The sequence below is a fragment of the Heliconius melpomene genome, chromosome 13 (genome assembly GCF_056956725.1).
Source record: "Heliconius melpomene rosina isolate 202511_hmr_F chromosome 13, ASM5695672v1, whole genome shotgun sequence".
Lineage (NCBI taxonomy): Eukaryota > Metazoa > Arthropoda > Insecta > Lepidoptera > Nymphalidae > Heliconius > Heliconius melpomene.
Window position 1 is genome coordinate 4,471,233 of NC_140401.1, and position 11,795 is coordinate 4,483,027.

General features: G+C 32.3%; 1 protein-coding gene across 2 annotated transcripts in view; it reads right to left on the reverse strand.

Annotated features, from left to right (window-relative positions):
- The window catches only part of CaMKII (Calcium/calmodulin-dependent protein kinase II), a 40,975-nt gene extending 29,393 nt beyond the window's left edge, over nucleotides 1-11,582 (reverse strand). Inside the window, exon 1 of one of the 2 annotated variants that reach the window (XM_085196401.1) lies at nucleotides 11,560-11,582. The gene's annotated coding sequence lies outside the window, so the exon portion shown is untranslated. Of the gene's footprint in view, nucleotides 1-6,382; nucleotides 6,612-11,559 lie in introns of those variants that run through there. The other variant, XM_085196400.1, reaches the window with a different exon arrangement.
- Nucleotides 11,583-11,795: the final 213 nt, after the last annotated feature.

Genomic DNA, 11,795 nt, shown 5'->3' on the forward strand with positions numbered 1-11,795 from the left:
ACTGCCTACTATATTAGACAACTTTTGCTAACCTGCTATTTCCTTATTCATTAAACTTTAGCTGGTCTATTATAGTGCTTCGTTAGATGTTCTATTTCTATAATTTTTATATGTCAACGATCACGCTCAACTATTTTTACTAAGACGATATTTTTATAGTTTAACTGAATTACATTGGCTCTACATGAGATGTGCCAGTTTTCAAAATTATTTATTGTGTAGATCTTTCCCAGGCCTAATATATTGTATACCAAAAAAAGTTTAATTGAAATCCGTCCAGTAGTTCAAAAGATGTGCGTGTATAATTAGACGGAGAAAATATTTATTTAAAATTAGAAAATATTATCATTATTACTATTTTTCAAAGGTACTTTTTGATCACTCTTTTTAAGTGTATTATTTTTATTATATTATAGAAAATATATTTTTAAAATAACCTTTAAAATAATCAACCGTGATATTAAAGTAAAGATATATCTTTTTTGACGAATGGTGCTATAATTTTGAATATTATACACTCGAGTATGAAGAGAATTAAATAAATTCTTTTCATGTATTTTAAAAATGTTTTCAAATTATAATTTGAATAATATTAATTAAGTATAATTAATATTTTTAATATGTTGTTTTTTTTTCTAATGCTTAGATTTTTATGTTATGGGATTGATGTATTACGTAGTCTGTTCTAATATTTGAATTTTAATATGAAAATAATCTCCTGTGAACCCACCTACAATTATTAATAAGCTTATTAAATTACACGTGTCGTTAATATCAATACTAATAATTAATACTCGCAATTGGGTTGACCCACATAAGTATGTGGTATTATTTATAAATTACTAATGTACTATTTATTATTGATTTCTATTGAATTATATGGATGAATGGATGGATGGAATACTGCCGCTATTCTAGTCAAAGTTAGATAATCGGATTGACCTCTCGATGCCCTCAAGAAAACAAAGGTCGTATTAATAATGTAAGAATTAACGAACCTAACTTTTTCAGCCAATAAGAAAAAGTTCATAATATACAGGTATTTTGTGATGCGAAACATCGAAAGATGGATTATGGCATCGTTTCGCTAAAGTTTTGATTGTACCTGGAGTACCTTAGGGAGTCATATAACGGCTGTATAAAGGGAATGGAAGAAATCAATGTATTATAATTTGAAAGTGATATTTTTTAAATTAAATAATTGTTAAGGTATATTCGTAATATTTATTAAGCTTTAGGATGTATCCCGCACATGGCAGCGTAGTCGGAGGAAACCCAGTATTAAGACGCTCCGTTCTCCAGTTTCCGCCGAATTCTGGAGGCATGCTCGTTGATTGGCGGAATTTAACGCCGCGCTTCACCTCGACACCAGAGCGAAGAAATTAATATATTAAATATATCATTTCCTCAAATGGGAATCGAACCCAGAAACTGTCGTGGTTACAGTCACACACAACTCGCCAGCCATTCGTAATATTGCCTAGATATTATTGTTTTGTTTACCATTCACAAAGATAATACTGTTTGCGTAGACAGTAATACTTCGATTACCTTCCAGAAAACAACACTGACGTTCATCACTCACTTTAAATACATATATCTTATTGGCTCGACCTTGTTTAATTGTCTCAATAAATATTTATATACCTACATAGTTGGTTTTGTATGAATTTTGTATTGTGTATGAATCATTTAAATATTCTTAATGTTAATAATTAGTAACAAATAATATATTGATTATTGATAGTTACTTTCATAAAGCCTACAAGTGAATGACTGTACTGTACTGAACGTGACTGGTTGTGAGTTCGATTCCCTCTCTAGGAAATATTTATATTTTCATTTCTTCGCTCTACCGAGGCAAAGCGAAGCGTTGAGTTCCGCCATTCAACGAACAATGTCTCCAGAATTCGGCGGAAAGTAGCGGACGGAATGTCTTAACACTAGGTTAGGTTAGGTTTTATACATCTATTTATTGTAAGGCATTAAATTTATTATAATTTAGGACTAATAAATAACTTGTAGGCATTTTAAAACTGGTTCTATTAATTTAATATAATTGTCAGATTTCTTTTATAAGTGTACAAGTCCTTATAATGTGTTATTTCATAAATCTTTTGGAAAAACTTGAAGTATGTTTCATCTTTTGTAGTACTCAATTTTCTTTAATGCCGAGTAAGCCTCCGAATTACGTCGTCTAATTAATTTTTGTTTGACCTGACTTTACTTTGCGCTTCGCCTTTTTAAATAAATATTAAGTAAACTAATTTCGTATTATACAAGGCATATAAAAAATATAGTATAAGTTTGTTTTTTGTCAGTGTATTTATTTAGGTCATTTTTCTATATTCAGTCTAGGCTGTATATAATTTATCTAAAAATTATTTATTCAATGAATATAAAACACAACAAAAAATAATAATAATTAAGATACATAAAAGAACAGAAAAATAAGTATAAAGCTCCAGTCCACTCTTAAATATTATATATTTGGCTCTACTCAAATTATTCTACTACAACCTACACTACTATGTTAAACGTAGCGTATACATTAATTAATTTCTGCACGTTTTGAAGCAAACTTCAGCTCTTTTAAACTCAGCTTTCAGAGAGTAAAAATATGTAACATTAGAAAGAAATACTTACTTATTATGAACGTTATCTACGACAGTTTCTTAATTGGAGCAGTAAAAATAAAATTGAAAGTTCTCTCACGTTTTTCAAGTTAACTTCTCGTGTTGAATATTTAAAAAAATATATCTTGCGCATTTCGTTTAAGCTTCTGTTAGAGGTAGAGATCACATAGAATAGAAGAAAATGAGTTAATAAAAATGGTAGCTATATAAACTTTTATCTGTGACTTTACGTTCCTAAATGTATTTGACGATGGACAAACAATATTAGGTATATATTTTAAACAATATTTTTAAAGCGAAAATAAGAACTTTTAGGTATAATATATAAAAGTGTTTTGTGGTGCTATTCAAGTACGTAATGTAGGTCAACAATTAGCAAAACGCGCAAATTATTATTATTAATATTATGTTAATACAATATAACATGGGAAATATATATAAACTTATTATCTTTATATTGATTATATTATATTAGAAATTGGGAAGCAGTGAGTGCGGTAAAGCCGATGTAGGTAAGACAAGGGATGTTTACTAAGGGCCCATTGTAAGCGTCCCGTTTGATGCCCGAACAGGGGTTGAAGTGAGGAACTGTGTTGGTACTTTCATATTGATTTTGCTTGAAATAGATATTACGATGATTGGAAATGTCTCGCATGTTGAAATTAAGTTATTTTATCAACTAAACTAACAATGAGAAAAGTTTCTTCTCAGTTTATAGCAAAGTTCTTAATTTAAAAGAAAGTAGGGAACGGAGTGTCTTAGCACTAGGTTCCCTCCTGTGTGCGGGATACAGCGTGAAGCGTGATTTATTTTGTTTTATTATTTTTTAAATAGCAAAGATGAAAATTCTGTTAAAATTCTTTATGAAGACATAGGTTTTTAGATTTTGAGTGCGGTAAAGTCGAGGCTGGTAAGATAAGAAATGTTTATTGAGACTCCATTGTAAGCGCTTTGTTCGGTGAAACTTTATGAAAGATAAAAGAGATTATAAAGTATTTTAATGATATAATTTTTGGGAATATTATTATAATCTATCGTAGTCAGTGGTTACTAGGAGGAAAGAGACGAATGTGGTAATAAAATAAATTTACCTAGAGATGAGAAGTATTGAAACTATTTTTTAAATATTTTTTTATAAATAATTCACACCAATATTAGATAAAAATTAGCGAACACAGGACTTTCTGGAAAGGTACAGAGTGTAGATTATCTACTGGACAGTTAGAAGAAGAGATTAGAGAAGTCCTACTTTATCGGAGATAAGTGAACAATGAAGTTAAACTAATGGATTTAATATCCCATTTATTCCGCCAGGCATATCTTTTTGAAATATTAAATTAAAAATAATATAAATGTCATATTTCAAGAAATTCTAAACTTAAGCTCAAGTTCTAACCAGAAACAAGTGTCAACTATCAGCGCGTATCCTGTTTGTGAAACTTCTTTCAAATAGAACACCTACTTTGCTCGACTTGGCCGTTTACTTTATTAAATACCTTCACCATTCCTTACAATTCCGACCTATTTACAGAGAGCCCAAGAAATAAATGTCGCTTATATTACTTTTGTGCGCAATATAACCCACCTTTACTGAGCAGGCCGGACAACTTTATCAGCGTAGTTTTACAGGATACCTCGTCGTATCTACGAGTACTTGCTTTGTAACTTGACTTCAAAAGCAATTACAACTTTTTTAAAAGGATGGCGAGGGAATGCTATCGGAACGGTCCTATGTCTATAGAAGTTAGATTTAATAAATATTTGGCGCTGATACTAACATAGCTATGATAGGGATGTACCTATCGGTATTTTAGTTAGATTATATTATCTTACAATTGCGGTGGTTACGGTACTTTGTGGTTTAATGATTTTTGCCTTTTCCATTTATATATATGTATAAGGAAAAAAAATGTATTATACTATAATTCTTATTATGAGAAAATAAGATAGGTAATATACAAATAAATCCATTAATAAATCTATTTTACATAAGTAGAGTTGTATGTCGTTTTTCAAATTTATGATAAGTGTTGTGGAAAATTTGCTGATACCATTTACGAGAAAATCTATTCAAGCACTACACTGTTGGGCGACAGAATAGACTTGGAATTCTATGGCGCGGTCTCGGAAGAAATAGCCTTTGATGGGTGCTTCTGTCGACAGAGAAAATCAAGATAAATAGCGTACAGTATATTTCCGACAATTTATATTTTATGTGGATGTAATTAATCTCAATTTTCCTGAAAATCCTTGCCTCAATTATATATATAGTTTATCTATGTTTAAAAGTAAGTTATTATCTGTGTATTAAAAAGAATGATTTGTAAAACGTTCGTTCATTCCTTGTGACAGCTAAAAAGGCATGCCGAATATAATTATTATCTGAATTTTCCTTGTAAAAATTCAGTAGCAAAAAATGTAAATTCTCGCCGGACCCATTCTAATGAGATTGCGCAATAGGCGATGTAGACTGTACCTACTTATAATATGTCCTTGTTTCCTTTTGATGTTTCACCATACATACCTACGGCTGACATTTAATCGTAAGAATAGTTAATTTAGAAATGTAGGTTGGTGTTTCTTTACAATTGCACTCATAATGAATGGAAATACGATACAGTAGTTCTATACGTCTAGCGCGTGACGATGCACAGCGTCAGGTGACAAGAACTTCTATTCACGTGACGTTATAAAACATTGTATTGAAATATGCTTTGGATAATAAAACTGTAGTTTCTAATATATAATCAGTAAATCTTATTATTATTGTTAGGTCAATTGGAGAATTAGGATTCGAATAAAAATGTTCAATTACTAGAAACGATAGTAAATGAATGAAACTACAAGAAATCCCCTCTGGGGAACTGGGGATTGAAAGTCGGCTACGTCTTGGAAATACTTGGTGTCGTGTCTAAACAATGCAAACGTTCATTTATAAGAAACCACTTTATATGCATTAAACATTAAGGTTGTTTTGTATGTAGCCAATAAACAGACAAAAGAATATTGGATTCATTAAAAATTGGGACAAATCGCGACGGAGTGGGGACTCGAAGAAATAATATATTTATTTAAATGTAGGTATATTTTAATTTTTTTGCTCTGGTATCGAGGCAAAGCGCGGCGTTGAGTTCCGCCACTCAACACACAATGGCACCAGAATTCGGCAGAAAATGGCGAACGGAGTGCCTTAACACCAGGTACACTCCGCCTACCCTGCCATGTACGACAAAAAACGTAAAAAAATAGATATATGTATATACTAGATAAATATAATAAAAAAAAACATGTCAACAAATCTTCACAGCTTCAACTAACGCTACACTTCACGAACGACCACTAGAAACGAATAGATGTTGTTAGAGGAAGTATCCTCTTACAGGCTTTGTCCCTGACGTGGTCTAGCGATGCACCTACAATTGTCCCGGGTCCTTCGCCCGGAACCACCAGCCTTTAAATAACTATACCTGCAGCAGCAGCATCAGTCTCTCTGACACTTTGCGCGTTAATTAGTGTGGTGTTGTGCCGTGGAGTTTATTTAAAAATATTTTTATTTTTTTTTTATAAAAATTTACATTATATTTTTAATCTTAAATCGTTATAACAAGACTATATAAACTTAACAAGATTTCTAGTTTTTAATTCAACAAACATCTTAATCATTGGTCGAGTGAATAGATAATCCAATATTATACACAGACTAACACTTTTGTAGACTATTCTACTATACAAGCGTATTAACTTACCACGTTATTTAAGCTGTCGGTAAGTTGTTTCGTTCGCACTTCAGCTTCTTTAATTTAATTACTCTACAGACAACATCCAGAAGTAATTTCACTTTAATAAAAGGAAAACGGAATGAAGGCAAGTTATAATAATTTGGTGAAGGAAAAGAACTTTTGACTGAATTGAAACGGTTGAAATTGTTCTGTTGAATTTATATAGGTACAGTGCAAGGCGAAGCGTTTGCTTCGTTTGTACAGGTAATGATCACTAAAGGAATACGGAGTAAGAGGAGTAGTATGGCGATAGTTGAATCACGACGTACTCGTACCTAATTGTTCATTGAGCTAGCCACGCCTTTAGTTTTCATTGCAATGAAAAGGAAGCACAATTGATATATATCCATTTCTTAATGATACTCGCTCTGCGTGTTGGTTGTGGCTTCGGTTCCCACTCGGAGGAAATTATTATATTCGAACTGTATTAATTTCTCAATTTCAACAAGCACTGTGTAGGGTTTCAACACTCATAAGGTCTTCAAATCGAACGGAATTCGGAAAGTGAAACGTTCTCTAATTTCTCTTTACCTTCTTTGTTGTGCAGGAATAAGCGTGAATGAAGCTGTTAACTGTAAATGGTGGTAAACGTGTGAAAGGAATATTATATAATCATAATACAATATAATTATCATTTCATATAAACCAGATGCGGAGAAATAATATAAATAATAAACATATTTATATTATAAATACCTACGAATTGTTATCGATAGTGGAGGAAGGAACGTATTTCACGCTTTCAGTCGAGTACACACACAAAGAGAAATCGACGACTCGAGATCATGTTTACCTGGTCGTGAACAGATATTTGCTATCTGAGATCGATGATGCTTAACTTAATGTACCTTCATATATATAAATTTCATCTCCGCACTCTTCTTAAATTTCCTCCTGAAAAGGTCAATCTAAAATTTCCATCCAGAAAGCTCATAACAGTAATTAAAGTTTTATTTCCTATTTTATTGTCTTTCTTAAATTTCTACTCTACTTCCATGCAGTATATTGCATGTTATTTTCCTTCTGTCGGAATAGACGTATAATTAGCGCGGTTATGGTTTTTTTAAGAAATATTTATTACTAAAAGCGGAAACTAGTTATTATTGTGGGAATAATTTACGCGGATTCTACTTTTAATTGCTGCGAGCGAAATATAACGTGTAAATTTATTTTTGCAGCTACAAAATCAATATAACAAACTAAAAATATATAATCCATAGAATTGATTAGAAAGCTCCATACCTAGTGTTGTTTTCATAATAATTTGTTGTATTATTTAGCGTGGGGAGTCGTCCGCAAGTGAGGCGCGCGTCGATCGATAGTTGGACAGGTTATACGAGACTACGTAAATAATGAACGCGCTCTCCGTCCTCCTCCGGCATCCGTGTCGGCGATCAATCGGCTGCACGTGGACCTTTTTGTTTTCATCCCCTCAGCTTTGATGCAATATTCGTTTCGCCTTTCGAATCGCTTCGCCTTTCCACTTTACACTTCATTACGTTTCGACTTTGCAATGCCTTTTAGGTCACTTTCGTGCTGATTGAATTTCGGTTGAAATAGTTTGCAGAATATTACCATATTGGTACCGAAATATGCTGTTAAATCAGGCTTATACTGAAATGTAATATGATATCTTTAATAAGATTTAACCTAACGAAGCGTGTGGTTTCTAGTTATTGTTTGTGTAATACGAGCAATTGACGAAATGAGGTAAAATCATCGAATGTCTGATTAAGAAACTTTTGTATAAACAGCGCAAGGGAAAGAACATGAAACGTTCTATTACGATTCAATTACGTTTTATATTGCTAGAAGAAGAAAATATATTCTTTTACTTTGAAATAAACATTCATCTATTTTCCATTATTGAGTTAGCAACCGTAGCGTTGCGTTGTTCCAATTTAATCTTAGGTATTCTATATATCTAGTAATAATATTTTATAATAGCATCATTGTAAGTGTAGCACTTAACTGTAGCCAATCGTAGCCGATACTAAATTCAATATACAATAAATTTAATATTCTCTACAGTATTTTACCGCATAAAATAAATTATTTCTCTAAATCAGGAATGTTTTTGTTTTCAGATGTACGATCTGCTTCCAGGCGACGCAAGGATTATATATTATGTAAATTAATAATAAATCAGCTTCACGCTGTATCCCGCACACAGCAGGATAGGCAGAGGGAACTTACGGAGTGTCTTAACACTTATCCACCGAATTCTGGAGGCATTGCGTGTTGAGGGGCATTGGATTCGATACCACAATTTTTAACGTCTACGAATAACACGTTTAACGAAAAAATGTTATTTTAATTTGGTAAAGTTATTTCGTAGCTAATGTTAAGTAAACGAACACCTACTATTTATTCGAACAGTCGAATTTTCATCCACTTTAAGGATTGAGCTTTTCGTGTATTTGCCTTCTTTACTAAAGCCTTAGTATTTTCATACATAAACATTAAAAGGTACGAGAAGCCGCCAGCCAGCAAACAAAGTAAACGGAATCCTGCATTATAAATGTTTTCATCTCTAAATTATATTTAAACTTTATTTTTTTGCGTCATGCTGTACCTATCTGGCACACAGCAGAGTAGGAGAGGGAACCTAGTGTTAAGACACTCCGTTACCCATTTACCGCCGAATTCTGCAAGCAATGCGTGTTGAATGGCGGAACTCAACACCGCGCTTTACCGACACCAGAGCGAAGAATGAAAACATTTAATATTTCATTGTCTCGAATGTACTTTTTTGCATTGGTTTAATATTATAATATAAGCTAGCTTATAGGACCTGCAGCCACCAAGACAGAAGCGCGATATGACCCATAATTTGGCAACTGCATTCGAGTGTGTGGGTAGAGTGGTAAATTTTCTAGCACCATTCGAATTCAGTGCTCGAATGTGGATGTTCACCGATAAAAGTGGACGTACTGGACATGAATTATGTAATAGTATAGGAACACGTACAGAAAGTGCAATTTACTCTAGGATTATACTAGATTATTATATCAATATTGTATATTTTGGTTGCTTTTCCATATATTTGATATCTTTTTATATATATTTTTTTATTTCAGAGATTTTTAGAAATTGAAGAATCAAAGGAAATTTAGTGACAACGGAACTATCCACTAAATCTTTTGAAAAAGTTTGAAAAAGACCTACTACATAATAAACGATATTTTTTGTAATTAAATGTTGTGACTATGAGTTCTTCAGTGTAGCTTTAGACAAATATTTACCGTTTGCTGAATTTGAAATTCCATTGATACAATGTCAAATAAATGGTTTATATTGTTCATATTTTTTATTTTTTACGTATACAACACGTTTTTTTCCAGTTACACGCTGTTTCCCTCATCATGACATCAATTTTCGCTGTGAATTCGATGCACTGTAATGAGTGGCGAATCTTCACAACTCAACTAAACTCAAGAGCTGAAAATTGGAAATAATTTATTCCGTCAGTGAGGATTGAACCTACACTCTTTGTGTTTATAGTTTATACGCTGCCGCACTACGCCACGACGGCGTTATTACAAAATATATTTAATGCCAATCCTATATTAATTTTAAATTCTTATTTCATTCACATTTGTATGCTTTTTGAAATAATAGTAAAATTATATAATCTAGAAGACAAAAACCAGCAGAAGGTCCTTACGATACCACAGAAATAAATAATTACATAAGGCAAATAAAACCCAAGTTGAAAGCTTATCTTAAGAGCAATAATGTCCATTAAGGTTTCTTCGAAAGGTCTTTACTTTATTCCAAAGGAATTGAGTCTGAATTTTAGTAGGACTTTTACTTTTCTACTCGATAATTCAGTAGATATCGAGGTTCACTTTGGTAAGGAATGTGTATTACTTTTAAAAGACTTTTACGTGCTAAATTATTTAAAAATTTTGGAAGCGTATTTCGAAAAATACTATTTTATTTTCAATTTGGTAAAAAATAAAATATATATTACTTATAAAAATATTATTAGTTCATTATATAGTCTAGAGTAGACTTGTTTATAATAACAAAATCTACATTCTCTAAAATTAGAATGCCTTCGGGACAATACTGCCGATATCCAATATAAAGTGTATCCCCGCTGGATTTAAGGTCGACGAAACTTTTATCATCCCGGGCGCTTTATCATTTAACATTTTTTATATAGTATGGTTCAATTTCCATCACTCAATATTTACAGATAAATCAATTTATTTTGCCTACCTTCCGCCATGGCGTAGAGGGAGACAATATAGTAATAAATAGCTCTGTCCTCCTCCTGCCTGAATTGAGGTTACCACGCCCCGGGACTCTATGATAAATATTATTCACAACAGTACTATTTTAAAATTAATGTTTTCAATATATAAAAAATACACAAATTTAGTGGTTTTTAAAATAAATTTCGAAGACGAATGTTATAAAAAAGTTAAATATTCATATATGAATACATTACAGTCGAGGCATAAGCTTCTCAAAAATAATAACGCATTAACGATACAAATATTTAAGCCATAGAGCCCGAAGTTATCAAAATTCCTTAGTGAGCGTCTACAGCAGGCTTTATTGACAAAATTTCAGACTGACAGTTTTAATAACATTAACTGAGCGATGCCGTACCACGACGTAACTTTATGAACAATTACTACTACGATTTTATTTCTGGAAGACACATCGAAACATAACTAGCATTACTAATGCAAATTTGTTACAACTTGACATTTCAATGTTTAGAAAAATTAAAAAAGCTTGTATAATAGCATCATTTTGTGTCCCTCACATAACAGGATAGGCAGAGGGATCCTGGGAACCTAGCGTTAAGACACTTCATTCTCATTAAGATATTTTTGTTCACCACTTTCCGCTGAATTCTGGAGGCATTGTGTATTGCGTGGCGGTACTCAACGCCGCGCTTTGCCCCGTGAGATCGAAGTAATGAAAATAATATTTCATTCATTAATTAAATATTTCATTTCCTCGAGTGGGAATCGACCCTACAACCCGCCGTGCTTTAAGTAGCACGCTTGTGCCCCTGTGCCAAGAGTGGCTTCAAAGAAAATATATAGATAAATTGTTAATAAATCTAATGTTAGAAATCGGAAGCGGTTAGCGGCTTAAAATGACACGATAAAAATACATACCGTTTATAAGTTTTTAACGTACTCGAATAGATGTTCCACGTAATTACAATAATGATACTTCACACTAGACACCTTCCAATCAGGGCTTCCGCCTTCAAGCAACTGTTTTCGTTTGACATAATGCCACTGCTTTATTGTCTTTTTCACCTAAATCTACCCACTTTCACGCTTCGAGTGCGCTAACACTAAATATATTTTTTTATCAAGAATTAAACATACATATTATGGTTCTACGA